The sequence below is a fragment of the Canis lupus genome, chromosome 1 (genome assembly GCF_011100685.1).
Source record: "Canis lupus familiaris isolate Mischka breed German Shepherd chromosome 1, alternate assembly UU_Cfam_GSD_1.0, whole genome shotgun sequence".
Taxonomy (NCBI): domain Eukaryota; kingdom Metazoa; phylum Chordata; class Mammalia; order Carnivora; family Canidae; genus Canis; species Canis lupus.
The window spans coordinates 70415928-70438355 of record NC_049222.1 but is presented as its reverse complement, the minus strand read 5'-3'; the positions used below and the strand labels follow the sequence as shown (position 1 = coordinate 70438355).

General features: G+C 39.9%; 1 long non-coding RNA gene and 1 other non-coding gene across 2 annotated transcripts; one reads left to right on the top strand and one right to left on the bottom strand.

Annotated features, from left to right (window-relative positions):
* Positions 1–12405: 12405 nt before the first annotated feature.
* Positions 12406–14844, bottom strand: LOC119870805. Its single transcript, XR_005353936.1, has 3 exons — positions 14705–14844; positions 13118–13171; positions 12406–12474 (listed from the first exon to the last, which is right to left on the bottom strand). It is a non-coding gene; the product is annotated as an uncharacterized LOC119870805 (long non-coding RNA).
* A 3149-nt stretch (positions 14845–17993) lies between these two features.
* Positions 17994–18098, top strand: LOC119869879. The gene has a single exon (XR_005354874.1). It is a non-coding gene; the product is annotated as a U6 spliceosomal RNA (small nuclear RNA).
* Positions 18099–22428: the final 4330 nt, after the last annotated feature.

The window sequence follows — 22428 nt, the reverse complement described above, 5'->3', positions numbered from 1 at the left end:
TTTATCCATTCATCTGTCAATGGACATTGAAGCCCCTTCCACAGTTTGGCTATTTTGGATATTGCTGCTGTGAACATTGGGGTGCAAGTGTCCCAGCATTTCACTACATCTATATCTTTGGAGTAAATACCCAGTAGTACAATTGCTGGGTCATAGGGTAGCTCTATTTTTAACTCTTTGAGGAGCCTCCACACAGTTTTCCAGAGTGGCTGTACCACCAAGAGTGCAAGAGGGCTCCCCTTCTTCCATATCCTCTTCAACATTTGTTATTTCCTGTCTTGTTAATTTTCACCATTCTCACTAGTGTGAGGTGATATTTCATTGTGCTTTTCATTTGTATTTCCCTGATGGCAAGTGATGTGGAGCATTTTCTCATGTGCCTATTGGCCACGTGTATGTCTTCATTGGTGAAATGCCAATTCATGTCTTCTGCCCATTTCATGATTGGATTGTTTGTTTCTGGGTGTTGAGTTTAATAAGTTATTTATAGATCTTGGATACTAGCTCATTTTCTGATATGTCATTTGCAAATATCCTATCCTATTCTGTAGGTTCTCCTTTAGTTTTGTGAACTGTTTACTTGCTGTGCACAAGCTTTTTATCTTGATTAAGTCCCAATAGTTCATTTTTGCTTTTGTTTCCCTTGCCTTCATAGATGTATCTTGCAAGAAGTTGCGTGGCCAAGTTCAAAAAGGGTGTTGCCTGTTTTCTCCTCTAGGATTTTGATGGATTCTTCTCTCACATTTACTTTTTTAAATATTTTATTTATTTATTCATGAGAGACACAGAGAGAGAGGCAGAGGGAGAAGCAGGCTCCATGCGGGGAGCCCGACGCGGGACTCTATCCCGGGTCTCCAGGGTCACGCCCTGGGCTGAAGGCAGGTGCTAAACCCCTGAGCCACCCGGGCCGCCCTTGTCTCACATTTAGATCTCTCATCCATTTTGAGTTTATCTTTGTGTATGGTGTAAGAGAATGGTCTAGTTTCATTCTGCATGTGGCTTTCCAATTTTCTCAACACCATTTATAGAGGAGACTGTCTTTTTTCCAAGGTATAGTCTTTCCTGATTTATCCATGAAGAAAGTCCATGGTATTTTGATAGGGATTGCATTGAATGTGTAAATTGCCCTGGGTAGCATAGACATGTTTACAGTATTAATTCTTCCAATCCACGAGCATGGAATATTTTTCCATCTCTTTGTGTCTTCCTCAATTTCTTTCAGAAGTGTCCTGTAGTTTTTAGGGTATAGATCCTTTACCTCTTTGGTTAGGTGTATTCTTAGGTACCCCTTATGCTTTTGGGTGCAATTGTAAATGGGATTGACTCCTTAATTTCTCTTTCTTCAGTGTCATTGTTAGCGTATAAAAATGCCACTGACTTCTGGGCATTGATTTTGTATCCTGCCACATTGCTGAATTGCTGTATGAGTTCTAGCAATCTTGGGGTGGAGGCTTTTGGCTTTTCTATATACAGTATCATGGCATCTGAAAAAGGGAGAGTTTGACTTCTTTGAATTTGACTTCAAATTCTCCAATTTGAATGCCTTTATTTCTTTTTGTTGTCTGACTGCTGAGCCTAGAACTTCCAGTACTATGTTGAATAGCAGTGATGAGAGTGGACATCCTTGTCGTGTTCCCGATCTCAGGGGAAAGGCCCTCAGTTTTTCCCCATTGAGAATGATATTTGCTGTGGGCTTTTCATAGATGGCTTTTAAGATGCTAAAGATTGTTCTCTCTATCCCTACACTCTGAATAGTTTTGATCAGGAATTGATGCTGTATTTTGTCAAATGCTTTCTCTGCATCTATTGAGAGGATCATATGGTTCTTGTATTTTCTCTTGTTGATGTGATCTGTTTTGTTCATCGTTTCCCGAATGTTGAACCAGCCTTGCATCCTGGGGATAAATCCCACTTGGTCATGGTGAATAACCTTCTTAATGTACTGTTGGATCCTATTGGCTAGTATCTTGTTGAGAATTTTTGCATCTGTGTTCATCAGGGATATTGGTCTATAGTTCTCTTTTTTGGTGGGGTCTTTATCTGGTTTTGGAATCAAGGTGATGCTGGCCTCATAAGTGAGTTTGGAAGTGTTCAGTCCCTTTATATCCTTTGGAACAGCTTTAGTTCCAAAGCTTTAGTAGCATAGGTATTATTTCTTCTTTAAATGTTTGATAGAATTCCCCTGGGAAGCCATCTGGCCCTGGACTTTTGTGTCTTGGGAGGTTTTGGATGACTGCTTAAATTTCCATGCTGGTTATTGGCCTATAAGATTTTTTATTTCTTCCTGTTCCAGTTTTGGTATTTTGTGGTTTTCCCAAAATGCATCAATTTCTTCTAGATTGCCTACTTTATTGGCATATATAATGTGCCATTATAATGTGCTTAAATGTGCTTTTAAAATCATTTGTATTTCCTTGGTATTGGTTGTGATCTCTCCTGTTTCATTTGTGATTTTATTGAGTCTTTTCTCTTTTTAAAAAGGCTGGATAATAGTTTATCTATCTTATGAATTCTTTCAAAGAACAAACTCCTGGTGTTGTTGATCTGTTCTACAGTTCTTCTGGTCTCTATTTCATTGAGTTCTGCTCGAATCTTTATTTTATCTCTTCTTCTGCTTGGTCTAGGTTTTACTTCCTGTTCTTTCTCCAGTTCCTTTAGGTGTGAGGTTAGCCTGTGTATTTGAGTTTTTTCCAACCTTTTGAGGGTGGCTTGTATTGCAATGTATTTACCTCTTAAGACTGCTTTTGCTGTATCCCAAAGATTTTGAATGGTTGTGTCTTCATTTTCATTAGTTTCCATGAATCTTTTTAATTCTTCTCTAATTTCCTGGTTGGCCCTTTCAACCTTTAGCAGGATGCTCTTTAACCTCCACGTGTTTGAGTTTCTTCCAAATTTCTTCTTGTGATTGAGTTTTAGTTTCAAAGCATTATGGTCTGAAACTATGCAGGGGACAATCCCAATCTTTTGGTGTCAGTTAAGACCTGATTTGTGACCCAGTATGTGGTCTATTCTGGAGAAAGTTCCATGTGCACTTGAGAAGAATGTGTATTCAGTTGTGTTTGGATGGAAAGTTCTGTAAATATCTGTGAAATCCATCTGGTCCAGTGTATCATTTCAAGCTCCTGTTTCTTTAGAGATGTTGTGATTAGGAGATCTGTCATTTTCAGAAAGTGCCATGTTGAAGTCTCCCAGTATTAGTGTATTATTATCTGAGTATATCTTTACTTTGGTTATTAATTGATTGATCTACTTGGCAGCTCCCACTTTAGGGGCATAAATATTCATGATTGTTAGTTCCTCTTGTTGGATAGATCCTTTAAGTATGATATAGTGTCCCTCTTCATCTCTTACTACAGTCTTCGGGATAAACTTTAATTTATCTGATATGAGAATTGCTACCCCTGCTTTCTTCTCTCTCTTTTTTTTTTCTCATTAATCTTTTGTTTTAATGGGTCAAAATTCTGTGACAGATTTTTGGTCAACTTTTTTCATTAAAAATTACTGATTTTAAAAACTAATAACTTAAAAGTGTCATACACACACACACACACACACACACAAACCCAAATGGTCCCCAAAACATTCTCCTTTCCTTCTGAAGGTTTTACGATGCATTGTTATCATTAACCAGTCTTTTGCTATTAAACTTAAATGGACAATTGACACAAACAGTTCTGAGACCATTCTTCCACCATTGATTAAGACTGGGGTGGCAGGTATTGGGGATAATATTCATTTAGCCTTCCGAGCTTTCTGGGCAGACTTGGTACTTTGCTAGCTCCAGTTGCCTTCTTGTCCACTGCTTTGTTGACACCCACAGCAACCATCTGTCTCATGTCATGAACAGCAAAATGGCCCAGAGGAGACTAGTCAGAGAAGCTCTAAACAGGCATAGGTTTGCCAGGAACCATATCAATAATGGAAGCATCCCCATATTTCAAGAACTTGAGACCATCTTCCAGCTTTTTCCAGAATGACAATCTATCTTCTCCTTCAGCTCAGCAAACTTGCAAAAAATGTGAGCTGTGTGACAATTCAGCACAGGTGCATATTCAGCACTGGTTTGGCCTGGATGGTTCAGGATAATCACCCTGTGAAGCCAGCTGCTTCCATTGGTGGGTCATTTTTGCTCTCACCAGCCACGTGGCCACGATGAACATCTTTGACAGATACGTTCTTGATATTGAAGCCCACATTGTCCCCAGGAAGAGCCTCACTCAAAGCTTCATGGTGAATTTCAACAAACTTTATTTCAGTTGTAACATTGACCAGACTAAAGGTGACCACCATGCCAGGCTTAAGAACACCAGTCTCCACCTGACCCACTGAGACAACACCAATACCACCAATTTTGTAGACGTCTTTGGAGAGGCAGACTCAAGGGCTTATCAGTTGGACAAGTTGGTGGCAGAATGGAATCCAGAGCTTCAAGCAGTGTGGCATTCCCATCTTTACAGGTGACTTTCCATCCCTTGAACTGAGGTATGTTAGCACTTGGCTCCCACATGTTGTCACCATTCCAACCAGAAATTGGCACAAATGCTACTGTATCAGGGTTGTAGCCAATTTTCTTAATGTAGGTGCTGTCTTCCTTAACAATTTCCTGTGTCTCTTCCGGCTGTTGGGTGATTCAGTGGAGTCCATTTTGTTAACACCAACAATTAGTTCTTTTACACCTAGTGTGTAAGCCAGAAGGGCATGCTCATGGGTCTGCCCATTCTTGGAGTACCTGCTTCAAATTCACCAACACCAGCAGCAACAATCAGGACAGCACAGTCAGCCTGAGATGTTCCTGTAATCATGTTTTTTGTAAAGTCTCTGTGTCCTGGGGCATCAATGATGGTCACATAATTCTTGCTGTCTTGAATTTCTACAGGGAGATATCAATGGTGATACCACGTTCAGCTTTCAGTTTATCCAAGATCCAGGCATACTTGAAGGAGTCTTTTCCCATCTCAGCAGCCTCCTTCTCAAAATTTTCAATAGTTCATTTGTCGATCCCACCACATTTGTAGATCAGATGGCCAGTAGTGGTAGACTTGCCTGAATGTCGAGGTGTTGAATGGTTTTTATTGATTGGGGGCAGGGACCTCTCTATCTTCTGGATCTGAATGCCTGTTTCCCTCCCCAAATTAGGGAAGTTCTCAACTATGATTTGTTCCAATATGTTTTCTGGCCCTCTCGGAGCTCTCTGGAATCCCAATTAAACATAGATTTTTCCTTCTGAGGCTGTCATTTATTTACCTTAACATTTTGTCATGGTCTCTTAATTGTTTTTCTCTTTTTTCTTCAGCTTCCTTCCTTGCCATCAACTTGCCTTCTATGTCACTCACTCTTTCTTCTACCTCATTAACCCTCGTTGTTAGGACCTCCAGTTTGGATTGCATTTCATTTAATTGATTTTTAATTTCAGCCTGATTAGATTTAAATTCTGCAGTCATGAAGTCTCTTGAATTCTTTATGCTTTTTTCCAGAGCCACCAGTTGCTTTATTTATTTATTTATTTATTTATTTATTTATTTATTTAGATTTTATTTATTTATTCATGAGAGACACAGAGAGAGGCAGAGGGAGAAGCAGGCTCCATGCAGAGAGCCTGATGCAGGACTTGATCCTGGGACTCCAGGATCATGCTCTGGGCCAAAGGCAGGCACCAAACCACTGAGCCACCCACGCGCTCCTCACCACCACCAGTTGCTTTATAATTGTGCTTCTGAATTGGCTTTCTGACATCGAATTGTAATTCAAATTCTGTAACTCTGTGGCAGAGAGTACTGTACCCTGGTGGCCCCGCTCCGTTCCAGGCACAGGGTGACACAAGGAGGAACAACACTGGTGGCGGCCAGTCTTCCAGCTCTGGAGTCAGCTCCCATAGTAACTACTGCAGTCTCCTAGGCCACACAGGCCTAGATGCTCTGGGGGCAGGGGCACTGACCTGCACAGCTTGGGGCTGCCTGGAGCAGGAGAGTTCTTACTGTGCTGTGCCTTCCTGGGCTCTGCCTGTCCTGTGGGGAGCACAAGATCCTGGGCTATGTCCCCCCTTGCCCTGAGATCTGGGGCCTGTGCTGCTGGAATCAGGCTCCCTGGGCCACAGCTCCTGAAGGCAGCAGGGCACAGCCCCCTCCTCCAAGAGCTGCTGCCTGAGCTTCTCCTGAGGTCCCGCCAGGTGCGCGATCCAGCCCTTAAGCAGAAAAGGATATCATGTTATTGCTTGTAATGAGGGGATTTGAACCCATATGAAAGGCAAAGATACTAACATATTTTCTTGTGGCAGAGCACTCATTCCTAGGAAGTAGGTGGACTCTTTTGTGTCTATTGGCCTGACACTGGAAACATGGCCACCTCTAAGGCAGGATCCTCTGAATAACATACTGCTTCATTTCTGTTGGTTGAGCACTTTAGGTTTTATCAGAAAAGGTTATAAACTGATGACAAATCTTCCAAAGCATCCAATACTTCAACTTACTATTTCTTCGATTTATGTAAAAATGATTAAGGAAATCTGTGAAACAAGAACATAAATTACTAGATGAACATTTGATATTTAGTAAGCCATTACTAATAATTAGAGAACGATCACAGTAGTAATAGAAAATTCTAAATTATGTGAAACTCAAGTTCTTTGGAGTGATTAGAAATCTAAATAGACATGACCTTTTCTCATTTAAGACATTTCTGAATTAACTATTGTGAAATTATGGATGAGTGAGAATTACAGAGGAACAGAACAGAACCTCTTCACTAAGGAAGCCCAAGTGGTAAATAATGGAGAGAGATGAAAAGTGAGAGGAATCAAAGCCTGTGGTGTTTTGTCTGCATCATTCAGCCTTAATCTATGCTCTTTTAAAATGTTTACTGGGAGGTTTCTCATGCCAGCATTTAATCATTTACTTTGCTCTATGACCCTATACTACTCCTTTTTAAACTGCTCTTTAACTATAAATTAGTAATTAAGCAACAAAGTAATAGAGTAGAAAAAATTTAGTTCTTAACATACTAATATTAGTCTTTATTCAAGTTCTGAGTCAGTTTATTTGATAAAGTGATTGCTGATGCCTGCTTTTGTACTCAGATGGAAGAGGCATAAGAAATCACATGTAGGAACTTGATAAACCTGTCTCAGGCAGGGCCTCAGAGGAATGAATAATCATGAGCCTTTCCAAATTAAACAACTGGGACCTTGCCTCTCTTGGCATTAATTCTTTTGATATGAGTAAGCCCTCACCGCAGAATGGCAAAGCTCTGAAAGCATTATCTCAAAGGACAAAAATAGAGCATGCAAGAATATAAACTGGAGCCCAAAGAGCTCCACAAACTGAAAATAGATGAGAGTGTGATAAATGGTGAAAATTTCATTGGAAAGAACTTGAAGAAATGCCTGGTGGAAGAGTCAAAACCTCATTTCTCCTGATATCTTATAGAGATTTTGTTTAAAGAAGAAAGTAATTAGCTCAAGAAATCACCTGTCAATGAATGATGAAAGGACAGATTCCATCATCCATTATGACCTCCAGTAAGGATCAAGTCCTCTCTAGAGTTCATCCTCTGATCCTCCTGGGATAAGGGACAGGGGTACTTTTCAGCCTTCTACCTGTGGGAAGTGATTTATGCTCGATTGCATGCTGGACAAGGGAGCTGTCTGAAACCTAAATAGATTGTCATAAAAGCCATGGCAGGGACACTTCAATGTAAATGTCTGGAGGAGCTGAAATGGAGAAAAAAAAAAAGATTTCAGACTATCTAGAGCCCTGAAAGAGCCTTCTAAATCCTACCTACCAACTGTTTAGATCACTGAATTTTTCCCTAAGAAAACATCAGAAAATTAAGGAGGTGAAAGCCAAACTCAAATCTTGCTGCAAGTTTTGGAAAACTTAGTCTTTGCTATGAACTCTTGTGTTTCATGGGATGATCCAATCAATGATGTAATAATAATAATAATAAAAACAGAGGAATCAGCTCTACTCAAACATTCAGAATCCAAGTAGTAATGACAAAATGATTTTGGAGACTTTAGTCCTTGTTTACATAGCAAACAAGACTAGTGTCAGTGGCCTTTGGAAAGATGCCCCTTCATATTTGACAATCTGAGTACATCTGATACAAATGGAAAATCTTGAGAAAATGTGAGTCTGTCTTTCTTCAAGGCCACCATTTATTTATTTTTTATTTTAATAAATTTATTTTTTATTGGTGTTCAATTTGTCAACATACAGAATAACACCCAGTGTGCATCCCGTCATGTGCCCACCTCAGTGCCCGCCACCCAGTCACTCCCACCCTCCCGCCCACCTCCCCTTCCACCACCCCTAGTTTGTTTCCCAGAGTTAGGAGTCTTTCATGTTCTGTCTCCCTTTCTGATATTTCCCACTTATTTTTTCTCCTTTCCCCTTTATTCCCTTTCACTATTTTTTATATTCCCCAAATGAATGAGACCATATAATGTTTGTCCTTCTCCGATTGACTTATTTCACTCAGCATAGTACCCTCCAGTTCCATCCATGTCAAAGCAAATGGTGGGTATTTGTCGTTTCTAATGGCTGAGTAATGCTCCATTCTATACCTATACCACATCTTCTTTATCCATTCATCTTTGGATGGACACCGAGGCTCCTTCCACAGTTTGGCTATTGTGGGCATCGCTGCTAGAAACATCGGGGTGCAGGTGTCCTGGCGTTTCATTGCATCTGTATCTTTGGGGTAAATCCCCAGCAGTGCAATTGCTGGGTCATAGGGCAGGTCTATTTTTAACCCTTTGAGGAACCTCCACACAGTTTTCCAGAGTGGCTGCACCAGTTCACATTCCCACCAACAGTGCAAGAGGCTTCCCTTTTCCCCACATCCTCTCCAACATTTGTGATTTCCTGCCTGGTTAATTTTCCCCATTCTCACTGGTGTGAGGTGGCATCTCATTGTGGTTTTGATTTGTATTTCCCTGATGGCCAGTGATGCGGAGCATTTTCTCATGTGCATGTTGGCCATGTCTATGTCTTCCTCTGTGAGATTTCTGTTCATGTCTTTTGCCCGTTTCATGATTGGATTGTTTGTTTCTTTGCTGTTCAGTTTTAAAAGTTCTTTATAGATCTTGGAAACTAGCCCTTTATCTGATACGTCATTTGCAAATATCATCTCCCATCCTGTAGGTTGTCTTTTAGTTTTGTTGACTGTATCCTTTGCTGTGCAAAAGCTTCTTATCTTGATGAATTCCCAATAGTTCATTTTTGCTTTTGTTTCTCTTGCCTTCATGGATGTATTTTGCAAGAAGTTACTGTGGCCGAGTTCGAAAAGGGTGTTGCCTGTGTTCTCCTCTAGGATTTTGATGGAATCTTGTCTCACATTTAGATCTTTCATCCATTTTGAGCTTATCTTTGTGTATGGTGCAAGAGAGTGGTCTAGTTTCATTCTTCTGCATGCGGATGTCCAATTTTCCCAGCACCATTTATTGAAGAGACTGTCCTTTTTCCAGTGGATAGTCTTTCCTCCTTTGTTGAATATTAGTTGACCATAAAGTTGAGGGCCCACTTCTGGATTCTCTATTCTGTTCCATTGATCTATGTGTCTGTTTTTTTTTTTTTTTTTTTTTTATTATAGTCACAGAGAGAGAGAGAGAGAGAGAGGCAGAGACACAGGCAGAGGGAGAAGCAGGCTCCATGCACCGGGAGCCCGACGTGGGATTCGATCCCGGGTCTCCAGGATCGCGCCCTGGGCCAAAGGCAGGCGCCAAACCGCTGCGCCACCCAGGGATCCCTATGTGTCTGTTTTTGTGCCAGTACCACACTGTCTTGATGACCACAGCTTTGTAGTACAACCTGAAATCTGGCATTGTGATGCCCCCAGCTATGGTTTTCTTTTTTAATATTTCCCTGGCTATTTGGGGTCTTTTCTGATTCCACACAAATCTTAAAATAATTTGTTCTAACTCTCTGAAGAAAGTCCATGGTATTTTGATAGGGATTGCATTAAACGTGTTAATTGCCCTGGGTAACATTGACATTTTCACAATATTAATTCTTCCAATCCATGAGCATGGAATATTTTTCCATCTCTTTGTGTCTTCCTCAATTTCTTTCAGAAGTGTTCTATAGTTTTTAGGGTATAGATCCTTTACCTCTTTGGTTAGGTTTATGCCTAGGTATCTTATGCTTTTGGGTGCAATTATAAATGGGATTGACTCCTTAATTTCCCTTTCTTCAGTCTCATTGTTAGTGTATAGAAATGCTACTGACTTCTGGGCATTGATTTTGTATCCTGCCACACTGCCAAATTGCTGTATGAGTTCTAGCAATCTTGGGATGGAGTCTTTTGGGCTTCTTGTATACAGTACCATGTCATCTGCAAAGAGAGAGAGTTTGACTTCTTCTTTAAGGCCACCATTTATTATGTAAACACTGAGAGCCCCCTTTGTTGTCCTTGCTGGGTCTGTACCTCACAGCTACCCTAGCACACATCCAACCCTGCCAGGTGCCCTCTGACCAGTCCTTCAGATGGATCTGCAGTCCCCTCAGAAACTTCAGGGTCATCTAGTGATGAGTTCACCAGGTCCCTCTGCACCCTGATGCCATTCTCCTCTATCTCCTCATGTGAGTATCCTGTGGTAAACAAGACTTTCACTCTCACGTGAACATGTGAGACATTCTCACTTGGCTCGCCGCTACCTGCTTGTCTAGTATCAAAAGGAGCCTCTCCAGCAGCATTGCAGACCACTACTTACTATGAAAATCAATCTGATGTCTAAAATGTGCTAGAGTGTCCTGTGTGTTCTGTGTTGTTTTTTCTTTTTAATTTGAAAAACAAGGATGATACCAACAGCTATATTAGGAAGTATTAGTAAATCAAGACTTATTATATGAAGAATTAGTCATGGCTTTAACAGTGCCCAAGACAGGGATAAATAGATATGCTGACATGAATGAAATGATGATGCTAAATGATTTTCATTTTTTATTATCATTTTATTCATTATTAAGTGGGTTGTCAAATGACAGAATTATTCTTTTATCAGCTTTGGTAGACTCTCATACCTGGGTGCCTGGAGCAGAATTCTTAAAATGAGACAAAGATGCATGTGCTGGAGGAGGAAGAAAGAATTCATTTATTTGTTCAACTAAATGGCTAAATGCCCTGTTATCAAGAGCTGGGAATCTAAAAACACTTCTTTCAATTTACACTAAGCAAAGTGACATTAAAGTTACCTCAAGTATGAACACTCCCTGCTTCAGCAATTAAAAAGAATGTTAAAAGTTGTCAGGCAATCCATTATCAGAACAATGCAGCAAAAAAATTGCTTGGATTAGGTCCTGGAGCAGTCCTCACAAGCTGGGAGATCTTGGGTAAGTCACTGAATATTTCTGAGCTTCAGTGTCCTCTTCTGTAAAATGTAGATGTCAACCTCACAGGACTGCTGTGAAGAGTAGATGTGACAATAAACTTGAGAACATTTTGTCAGTGCTATTAAAATGGCCTCATTTTAAAATTCATTGCTTTTAGAGGTATGTAAATTGTGCATTGAGACACTTAAAAATTCTTTATCACTGTGGCAGGGTTCAGAGATCTCTGATTCACATGATGCTGATTAACAAATGTCAGCCACATCTGGCTTTAGGACAATTCTGGGAATCTGTGGTGGTGAGCACTGCCCCCCCACCCCCCACATGCTGCTGCTGCTGCTGTTGGTGTTAAGTTTCATTTGTTCTCCCTCCCATTTCTCCTCAAAACTCCATGGCTTCCACCAGTAGCACTTAAGGTAAATTCAATGCACTTTTGTAGTTGACCTCTATAATTAAGTACTGAGCATAAACAAGCTTCCATATGAAAATGTCTTGCAATTTTCGAAGAACTGACAAACAAAGGCATATTTCAAGATCAATATATTTGGAAATTGAGGACTGCAGGCACAATATTTTTTCATGTATAGATCTGGCATGATTTTTCTCTAAATTAGATAAAGGATATTAGTAGCTAACAGCAATACCCTGATTAATGTTTAAAGCTATGGGCAGTAGTAAAATCATAAGTTGTGATTCCTTTTACAGTGTACTACCAAAGCTTAATTAAATTAGAAATAAAGCAGAAATTCCTCGATCTAATAAAAGTTATAAAATAACCTACTGGGGCAGCCTGGGTGGCTCAGAGGTTTAGCGCCACCTTCAGCCCAGGGCGTGACGCTGGGGACCCAGGATTGAGTCTGGCATCAGGCTCCCTGCATGGAGCCTGCTTCTCCCTCTGCCTGTGTCTTTGCCTCTCTCTCTCTCTGTGTCTCTCATGAATAAATAAATAAAATCTATAAAGAAAAAAAAAAAGAATTGGCGGCCTTATAAGAAGATCTGTGTGTCTCTCATGAATACATAAATAAAATCTTAAAAAAATAAATAACCTACTGATAAACATGGTGAAATGTCAAATATATCCCCTCTCAATCGGAAAAAAGACAAGGATGTCCACTCACATCACCTTCTATTGAATCTTGTACTGGAGGTCCTGAAAATATAGAAAGTTAATAAAAAGAAATGAAAATTATAAAGATCAAAAAGGAAGAACTAAAGATGTCTTTATTTGTAAATGGCAATTGTGTACATAAAGAATTCAAAGGAATTCACATGATGGAGCTGAAAATGTTATATATTTTGATCTAGGTGGTGGTTACACAGGTAGATACTCATGTAAAAAGTCATACACTTAAGATTTATTAACTTTTATTTTATATGAATTGTACCTCAGAATAAGCTATAAGGATTTAAAAATTAGTTACATTTTTCTATAACCACCGATACTTTCCTCCCTTCAATATGTGGAGCTTAATTCCTCACCCCCACAATGTGGACTTCACATGATGATTCAGTTCTAATGAACAGAAGTGGTGCTGTGTGACATATAAGACTAAGTCATAAAAAGGATGTAGGTTCCACCGGATTTCCCTCTTTTAGAATGTTTTCTCGGTAGGAAGCCAGCCATTACATTATGAAGACACTCAAGCAACTTTGAGGAGAAGCATACATGGTGTGGAACTGAGAACTCAAACCAACAAATAGTACCAACTTGCCAGCATTGTGAGTTGGCCAATATGTCCTCCACCCTATCAAGTCATTGGATCCCTGAAGTTCTGACCTGCATTTTGACTTACAACTTTGTGAGAGACCTGGAGGCAGGATCACTTGATTAAGATGCTCCCACAAAACTGCAAGAAATATTAATGTGTATTATTGTTTTAAACCAGTAAATTTTGAGGCATTTATTGTAAAACAATAGATAATATCTGTCTTCAGGGTTAGTGGTTATATTTGAGTAGTATAGTTCACAACTATAAATGATTGAAATGTTTGGGGTTCTTTATATCTCATGTCGTAATCTGGAAAACCAGTGTTGAGTACTGTGTATAAGGCATTATTTAAATTAGAATATATCTAGATCTGATAGTAAAACATGCAAGTAATACTATGTTATTAAATTTTTAGTTGTCTCTGAATAGACATTTTTCCAAAGAAGACATCCAGATGGCTAACAGATGCATGAAAAGATGTTCAATGTCACTTATCATCAGAGAAATACAAATCAAAACTACAATGAGATATCACCTCACACCTGTCAGAATGGCTAAAATTAGCAACAGAAGAAACAACAGGTGTTAGCAAGGATGTAGAGAAAGGGGAACTCTTGCACTGTTGGTGGGAATGCAAACTGGTGCAGCCACTCTGGAAACAGTATGGAGGTTCCTTAAAAAGTTAAAAATAGAACTACCCTATAATCCAGCATTTGCACTACTAGGTATTTACTCAAAGGATACATAAATACTGATTCCAAGGGTTACATGCACCCCAATGTTTATGGCAGCACTGTCAACAATAGCCAAACTGTGAAGAGACCCCAAATGTCCATCAACTGATGAATGGACAAAATAAGATGTGGTGTATACACATACACACACACACACTGGAATATTACTCAGCCATCAAAAGAATGAAATATTGGCATTTGCGGTGACATAGATAGAGCTAGAGTGTATTATGCTAAGTGAAATAAGTCACTCAGAGAAAGACAAATACCATACTGTCCCACTCATATGTGGAATAAAAGAAAAAAACAGGTGAACAGGAAGAAGGAAATGAGCATAAGGAGAGAGAGAAACAAGCCCATAAGTGACTCTTAATGATAGAGAACAAACTGAAAGTTGATGGAAGGAGGTGAGTGGGAGATAGGCCAAATGGGTGATGGGTATTAAGGAGGGTATTTGTTGTGATGAGTATTAGATATTGTATCTAAGTGATGAATCACTGAATTCTACTCCAGAGACCAATATTGCCCTGTTATCTAACAAAATTTAAATTAAAATTTTTTATAGTGTTTCTTCCCACTTTTGGACTCCAAATGATTACAAATTCTTTACATATTCAGAATAGGTTTTCTATAGCCATGGTGGGTAACAGAACAAACTAGAGTGAGAATGACAGAATAATACTAAAGTTACTTTCTGGGGAATTTTTCCATGGTAGCAAACCATGGCATAAAGATTGAGGACCCCCCATATCAAAGTGACAGGATGATAAAGAAGTGGAAGGAAACTTCCCCCTCTCCAGAAACAGTTCTTAGTCTCTAAGCAATTGCATGTTGATCTCATTATACTAAGTTTGTTCTTATAAACTAGATTTAAGCCCCCATAAATCATCTTTTTGTTTATACTTTTGAAGCACCAAGAAGTCAGGCTGGTACTTACCCAGTGATAAATGTCTGGTAAGGACAGTGTCTCCATCACCACAGCTCCTCTCTGGCCAGCTTCCTGTGCTTATGGGCCCCTCAAATTCAGCTTTCAGAGCTACTTAGAGCTTGTTGTTGTTATTACAAGACATAAATCCTCCTACACACACTGAATGATCACATTATAGCAATATGTGGCAATCCTCTTTTTTGCTTTCAGTGAACTAAGAAATTTAATTCTCAAAAAAAAAAAAAAAAAAAAAAAAAAAAAAAAAAAGCCATGCTTTGCAGTCCCAGACTTCTTCATATTAACCCTTTCAGCATTAGTGGAAAGAAAGCTGCACAGATGTTTCCAACTCAGTGTGCCAGTGTTCCATGCCTCTTCTGCAGCTTTTCCATTCAGTCCATAATTTCAACAGTAAGCTTGTTAAATGAGCCCTTTAAAATACATGATAATAAATCATTTTAAATGATTTAAACTGTAAGTACTAGAAACAAGCATTTGATAATGGACATATAAGAATTTCCCCTCAAATGATCATTAGAATTTCCCTATAACCATTTCTGGTTTTCTCAGAGCATCAGTTTTCTCTGAAAAGCAAGGAAAAGTTAAAGAACAGTAATAAATACCTGAACAAGGTAGTGTTCAGGATGTTTTTCTTGATGCTTTTTATGTACACAGTGTGACCTTATGTGAAAACATACACCTTAGGAGGAATTGATAATATGCAGTTCAGCGAAAATTATTCTTAAGCTGACAAAGTTATGACTCAACCATAAAACCATTAATTTCAAGAAATACAAAAGCAGACTTTTTTAATGTCAGGAGACAGTTTATAAGTAAGAATCACAGTGGGAATTAATGCTTAATAATAATGATAATGATAGTGACAGTAATTTTAAAAACCATGAAAATAACACAAAACACCTCTCCCATTTCCCAACTGCCCCAACAGTTTTAAGTGCTTTCAGAATTAAATGGAATATGATATCACTGAAGTAAGATGAAGAATCTCTGGAAAGATTTCTTTGTTAAAGGAGCTTTGGAAAACATAAAATGAAGGTAGATAATAAAGTTTGGGGGAAATAAGTACACATTGTCATCCATATTGTGCTCCAGTTGGAGTTTTGACAGTCGATATGAAAGGAAATGAGCTGTGGTCAAGGGAAGAGGAGGTGAGGGTTACAGGGAACATGGTGCTGAGGAGAACACTCGGCAGAGGTGATGAAAGGCAGATTTGTAGATACAAAAAAAGGAAAAAATGGGGAGATAGGAGATGCCAGGCTGAGGGACATTTTTGGTCACTGAAACCTTTGGCTCAGTGGGGCCGAGGCTGGACAGGGATGGTGGTGGCAAGGGGACAGGTGTCAGAAGGTTTCACTCTGTGACCTCAGGACACAGAGGCGCCTCTCTCTCATCACCTCCTCAGACAGGAGCTCACAGGGTTATCTAAGCACGCTCTGATCTTACAGCAGGAGTGTTACACATTTCATTCTTGCTTTGATCCAAGAGATTAGTGTGCTCTTCACCACATTCTCTATGAAGAGAGTGGGGACAGACAGGATTTAGAGGAAACCCAGGGGACCTGCCTATGCTTAGAGGCAGAGAGCATTCTAGTTTTGCACCCAAGATAAAGTGAAACAAGATAGCCAGGACAGGAACCAACTCCCAGCCTGTGTCTGTACAAGGACATTCTCTACAGTGGAGGCAGAGCCTGGGGAGGGGGGGGACAACTCATGGGCCCAGGGCTTTTTAGGGTTTTGTGTGTTACCAGACAGTCTTGATCATCATGTGATACCTCCTCTCAGACTTTTCATCAACCAGTGAGTCAACACACATCAAATAACCACAGTGTGTTCTCAGTGCTAAGTGTTCTATCATATTAAAATGCTTTATAGGGGCACCTGGGTAGCTCAGTCAGTTAAGTATTTGACTCTTGCTTTTTGCTCAGGTTGTGATCTTATGGGTTGTGGGACTGAGCCCCAAGTTTGGCTCCCAGCTCAATGGGGAGTTTGCTTGAAGATTCTCTCCTGCTGCCCCTCCTCCTACTTGCATTCTCTCTCTCTCTCTCTTTCCCTCTCTCCCTCTCTCTTTGAAGTAGATGGATAAATCTTAAAAAAATAAAAGGCCTTATAACATAGGCCACATCTATTTCTACTTTCTATGGCTTTACCCAGAGAATCTTTATATCACTTCAAGGGTGCCATTATAATATAAGTTGCCTCTAAAAATGCAGCAGTTAATGTCATATGGAGCAAAATGAAATGAGAAGAGAAAGCAATGGTTTGGCATCAAAACTAGATGCCAAATATGGTCCAACTCCAGCTGAGAGATCTTAGGCCAGCTGCTTGACCTCTGAATGTTTTCTTTTCATCTATAAAATTAGGATACTGTTGTTGATGATTTTGATTCCTAGCTGTTGGTGTTATGAATAACAAAGTGTTATGGGTAATAACAAAGGGTAATGTGTCATTTGTTCTTGCTGTAACTCAGGGTTGGAGTCCTTGGTCCCATGAAAGCCTAGATCTATCTCTGGCCCACTGCAGGGCTTCCTGGAGGTAAGCCTGGCAAGCTTTCTGTGCAGAAACACAGAAAGTGTTCTGGAAGCAGACGCTTTCCTTGCAGGTCCAAGGAAAGCCATCTCCAGACCCCACTAGTAGCCCTGATGGATGATAGAGACTTCTCTGCAGATGTTGTGGGGCAGGGCCAGTCTTACTGTCTTGCAGGCTTATGCAAAATAAGTTCTATTTATATTAATTTTTAGAAATTACAAATTTCTGCAGAGCTTTGAGTCTAGATTCAATAGTTTTGAAATCTTGATAAATAAAATTAAAGGAAAACACATGACTTAAAGACTACCAGGCCTTTTCTTCTTTTATGAAAGGTAAAGTCTGAATTATAATTTTTCTGTTTGAGGAAAGGTAAAAAAATACCTCTTTTACTATTAGTTTAGTTTTCCAAAGATGAAGCCAAGATCCAACTCTGTAATGGAGTTCAAGACAACATAGAACTACAATAATGCCAAAATGATCTTTACTGTGGATAGAATTGCATTTCTCCATTTCTTCATTCATTCACTTTTTTATTTAACTAGGATGCACTGAGCTACTGTGTGCCTAACACTCCTCTATGGCCTGAGTGCTGCCCTCATGGAGCTCACTCAAAGTCAACTACTCATGCTGGGTACTGTGCAGTTGAGGGGTTGTGTGACAGGGGATGGGCTTGGTCTTGGAAAGCTTCCCTGAAAAAGTAACTTGAAACTAACATCTGCAGGATGAGTTAGCCTTTATAGTCAAAAGAGGGTGAGTACTCACTTCAGGGGCACAGACTTAAACCTGGAACAATATAGAGAAGATCAGCATAGTCCCTGTATGAGAGTGACATGCAAACTAGTGACACCTTCTGCATTTTTTACATGACAACACAAATGTATTTAATGCTATTCAACTGTACACTTAAAATGGTTAAAATGCCACATTCTATGTTGTGTCTATTTTACCATAATAAAATAAAGGGGCGAGTGGTGTTGAGAAGGTCCTGCTGCAGGCAGAGAGAATGACAAGCAGAGATATGTAGTGGGGATACCTGGGTGGCTCAGTGGTTTAGCACCTGCCTTCAGCCCAGGGCGTGATCCTGGAGACCCAGGATTGAGTCCCACATCAGGATCCCTGCATGGAGTCTGCTTTTCCCTCTGCCTGTGTCTCTGCCTCTCTCTTTCTCTGTGTCTCTCATGAATAAGTAAATAAAATCTTTAAAAAAAAATTTAAAAAAATGTGTAGTGGGAAGAGGGAGTGTAAATGAGATCAAAGCCAGTAGGACTGGTTTGTCAAGATTTAGGGGGTGGTATGTGGCTCAAGATGAAACTGGGGTTGCAGGCAGAGGCCACATCAAAGCTGGATATTGATCTGTGTCCTGAAACCAATGGGAGATTGTGGAAGACTTTACTTTCATCAGGGCAGTGATGTATTTGTGCTTTAAAAAAATCACCCTTGACTAGGGTGGAGAGCAGGTGGAGGAGCAGCAGATGAGGCTGACCAGTTTCAAAAGTGTCAGAGTTCTTCAGGAGGGAGATGGGTGCCACTTGAACTAGGGCATTAGGGATGGAGACAAGTGGATAGATTTGAGATTTGGGGAGCAAATGGCTGAACTTGATGGATTCCTCAGGGTCAAGGGAAGAGATCCCAGAGGGTTTTGCATGTTTTTTGATGGATAGTGGTGTCAATTATGCACATAGAGAAGGAGTTTGGAGAAGTGTATCATGGTTCTGTTTTGTACGTGCTGAGTTTGTTGGTCTCTAGAGGTTTGCAGCTTCCAGTGTAGGGGCTTCTCCATATAGGTGTTGACTCAGGGTTCATGAGGTCCACCCTAATTTCTGTCAGAGTCTCTCATGTTACTACTTGGCTCATAGCACAGTGCTGTTTCCTGGCATATTTGTTAAATGCCACATAGTAGACATGTGAAGCATCAGGACTACTCCCAAGAGAAAACAGACGGAACCCCCAGACTGCCTCATGTAGTAGGTGGTCTGCTCAGTTGGGCCGCTGACAAAAACAATTTCTTCTTCTAATGGCTGCTCTCAAAGAAGACAATTGGCTTTGTGACAGAGTCTTGATTAAACCATATGTGGTGTGGGTGGCAGATAAAATTGGGTTGAGTATACACAGCTGGGATGCCATCTGTGTGTCCAGCTCTGCGCCTTTAGATCCAAGGAGGGACCATCATGAGTGCTTCTGAAACATCAGTATATCAAGCAGATGCTGGGTGATCAATAACTGAATTTAAATGTAATGTCAGGTCATAGGCTTGAGTCCGTGGAACAACTGCTTTTTCATTTAATGATTTTGGAAAATAAAAAACATACACATTGGAGATAGAGCTACCCCAGGGAGAAGTAACATTTTATTTTTGAGCTCTCTTTCCTGCCTCTGGCCTCTCCATAATCCTGGAACTGTCCAAGAGTCATTCTTTTTTTTTTTTTTTTCCTAAGAGTCATTCTGAAGTAATTCCATTCTTTTTTCATGCCCCACTTATGAAAGATATGTAAGGCTTCAATTGAACAATCAAGTGTCGAGAAATCAATGTTTTTAAAGGCTCTGGCTTTAGGACATACCATCTAGGCAATCAAGCATGTAATAAATGCCTACAATTAGTCACACATGCCTGAAGAAGTAAATACTGGCCAGTTTGAAGGGTAAATTTGAATTATACTCACAGACTAAATTCTCTCCTAGTGTACAAAGATGTACAGACCAAATTCTGGGGTAAGGTCAGAAATTGATGCTCTGGAAGTGACTGGTCATAACTGATTTAAAAGTAGATTAAAGGTATGAGATAAGGGATGCCTGGGTAGCTCAGCAGTTGAGCATCTGCCTTAGGCCCAAGGCATGATCGCGGGGTCCTGGGATCGAATCCCACATTGGGCTCCCTGCATGGAGCCTGCTTCTTCCTCTGCCCCCCACTGTGCTCTCTCTCGTTATCTCTCTCCCTTGAAAAAAAATAATAAAATCTTTAAAAAAAGGTATGAAATAAACCCTCAAATTTGATGGTAAATATGTACTGAGAGAAACTTGTTAAATCTTGGTTGACACATGTCAATTAAGATGACCTTGATATGTCCTTGAGAAAATACAATATGATGTAAATAAAGGTTACATATAAAAAATAAATATTATAAGCATGTCTAATGAAACATTCTACCATGAAACAGAAAGGTGATTGTACACCTGGAGTTTAGGAAAAAGGGTCAAAAGGTAAGAATACAAGGGATTTTGCCCCTGTACCAATCCCACAGTCACCAAGCACAATTCTCTTATTTAATTTGTCTCTGAATATTGGCTTTGCTGTAGGTGGAAGAGGTGCCAAAAACCTGGTACAATGATTCTCAATCACCCAATCAAAACATTCCTTATTGTAAATTGCTACATTGTTAGTCAGATTTATATAAACTCTTTGGTAAATTTAATTGGTGCTAGTCAGTTCCATAACCTTTATTTTATTATTTGTTTTTGTTTTTTGTTTTTATTGAAGTTTGATTTGCCAACACCCAGTGCTAGTTCCGTAACCTTTAAACTGATCTTCCTCATGAGCCTACAATCTGTGGGGTGGCAGGACATTTCAGACTTGCCAGTTAATAATATTTTGGTTTAAAAAGAACATTTTTAATTAGATTTATTTAAAGTCCCATTCCAGGGGCGCCTGGGTGACTCAGTTGGTTAAGCATCTGACTCCTGATTTTGGCTCAGGTCAGGATCTCAGGGGCTTGAGATCAAGCCTTGTGTTGGGCTCCACACTCAGTGGGGAATCTGCTTGATATCCTCTTTCTCTCTGCTCCTCTTCCCCTCCCCACCATGCTCTCACAGGCTTTGTCTCTCTTTCTCTCTCTTTCAAATAAATACATAAATATTAAAAACAAAACAAAACAAAGTCCCATTCCAAATGGGACTTTTGCCTTAGACAAACCTCAGTTTTCACAATGTAGCTATCCTGCTTTACCTCTTCTACAACCTTGTGTCACAAAGTATGAAGCTTGTTGTATAATAAAGAATTTGCCTGGCCTTTGTCCCTGGTTCCTGGCAGAGCATGGAAGCTCTGTGTTATGACTCTTCCAGACCTCGCCTATGTATCTTTTCACTTGTTTGACCATGATTTGAGTCTTTGATAATAAAATTGTCTCTTTAAATACAGTGACTTCCTGAATTCTGTGAATTGATGTAGTGAATTAATGAAATAAAGGTGGAGAGGTGAGCAGGAGAACCTCCTGGACTAATAGTCATTTGGTCAGAAGTGCAGGTGGCCTGGAGATCCATGAATTTGTGGCTGGCATCGTAAGTGGGGACAATCTTGTTGGGGACCAAGCCCTTTAACCTGTGGAGTCTGATGCTAACTCCAGGTATTTATATCAGACTTGAATTGAATTAAGATACATAAAAACTGTGCTCATGGCAGGGGCAAAGACATATCTACACTGCCCAGGTGTCCTCTGGATTTTTTCTGAGCCACATTGCCCAGGTAAACTCAGTTTCTCTTCTTCTCTTTCTTTTTTTAAAAATATATTTTATTTATTTATTCATAAGAGACACACACACACATGCACACACACAGAGACAGAGACACAGGGAGAGGGAGAAGCAGGCTCCCTATGGGGAGCCCAATGTGGGACTGGATCACAGGACCCCAGGATCACACCCTGAGTGGAAGGCAGATGCTCAACTGCTGAGCCATCCAGGCATCCCAGTTTCTCTTATTTTCATTTCATTTCATGTCTTTTGTCTCTAGAGGCACATATGTCTTGGGAGAGACTCATAAATATATAAGTTGACATTTTTGGTTATTGTTATTTTATTGGAACAGCTTATAACTTTTTAAGTAATTAAAAAGTCAAAATTTCTTTGGAAGTCTGAAAATCATATTTTCTTTTTTTTAAATAATAATTTTTTTATTTTTTTATAAATTTATTTTTTATTGGTGTTCAATTTGCCAACATACAGAATAACACCCAATGCTCATCCCGTCAAGTGCCCCCCCCAGTGCCCGCCAACCAGTCACCCCCACCCCCTGCCCTCCTCCCCTTCCACCACCCCTAGTTCGTTTCCCAGAGTTAGGAGTCTCTCATGTTCTGTCTCCCTTTCTGATATTTCCTACCCATGAAAATCATATTTTCAACAACTGATGTCTGTGCATCCAATATATGGGCTGTTATCTAGAATGATGTTGAACTCAAGGGATGCCAATGCCCTTCTCTG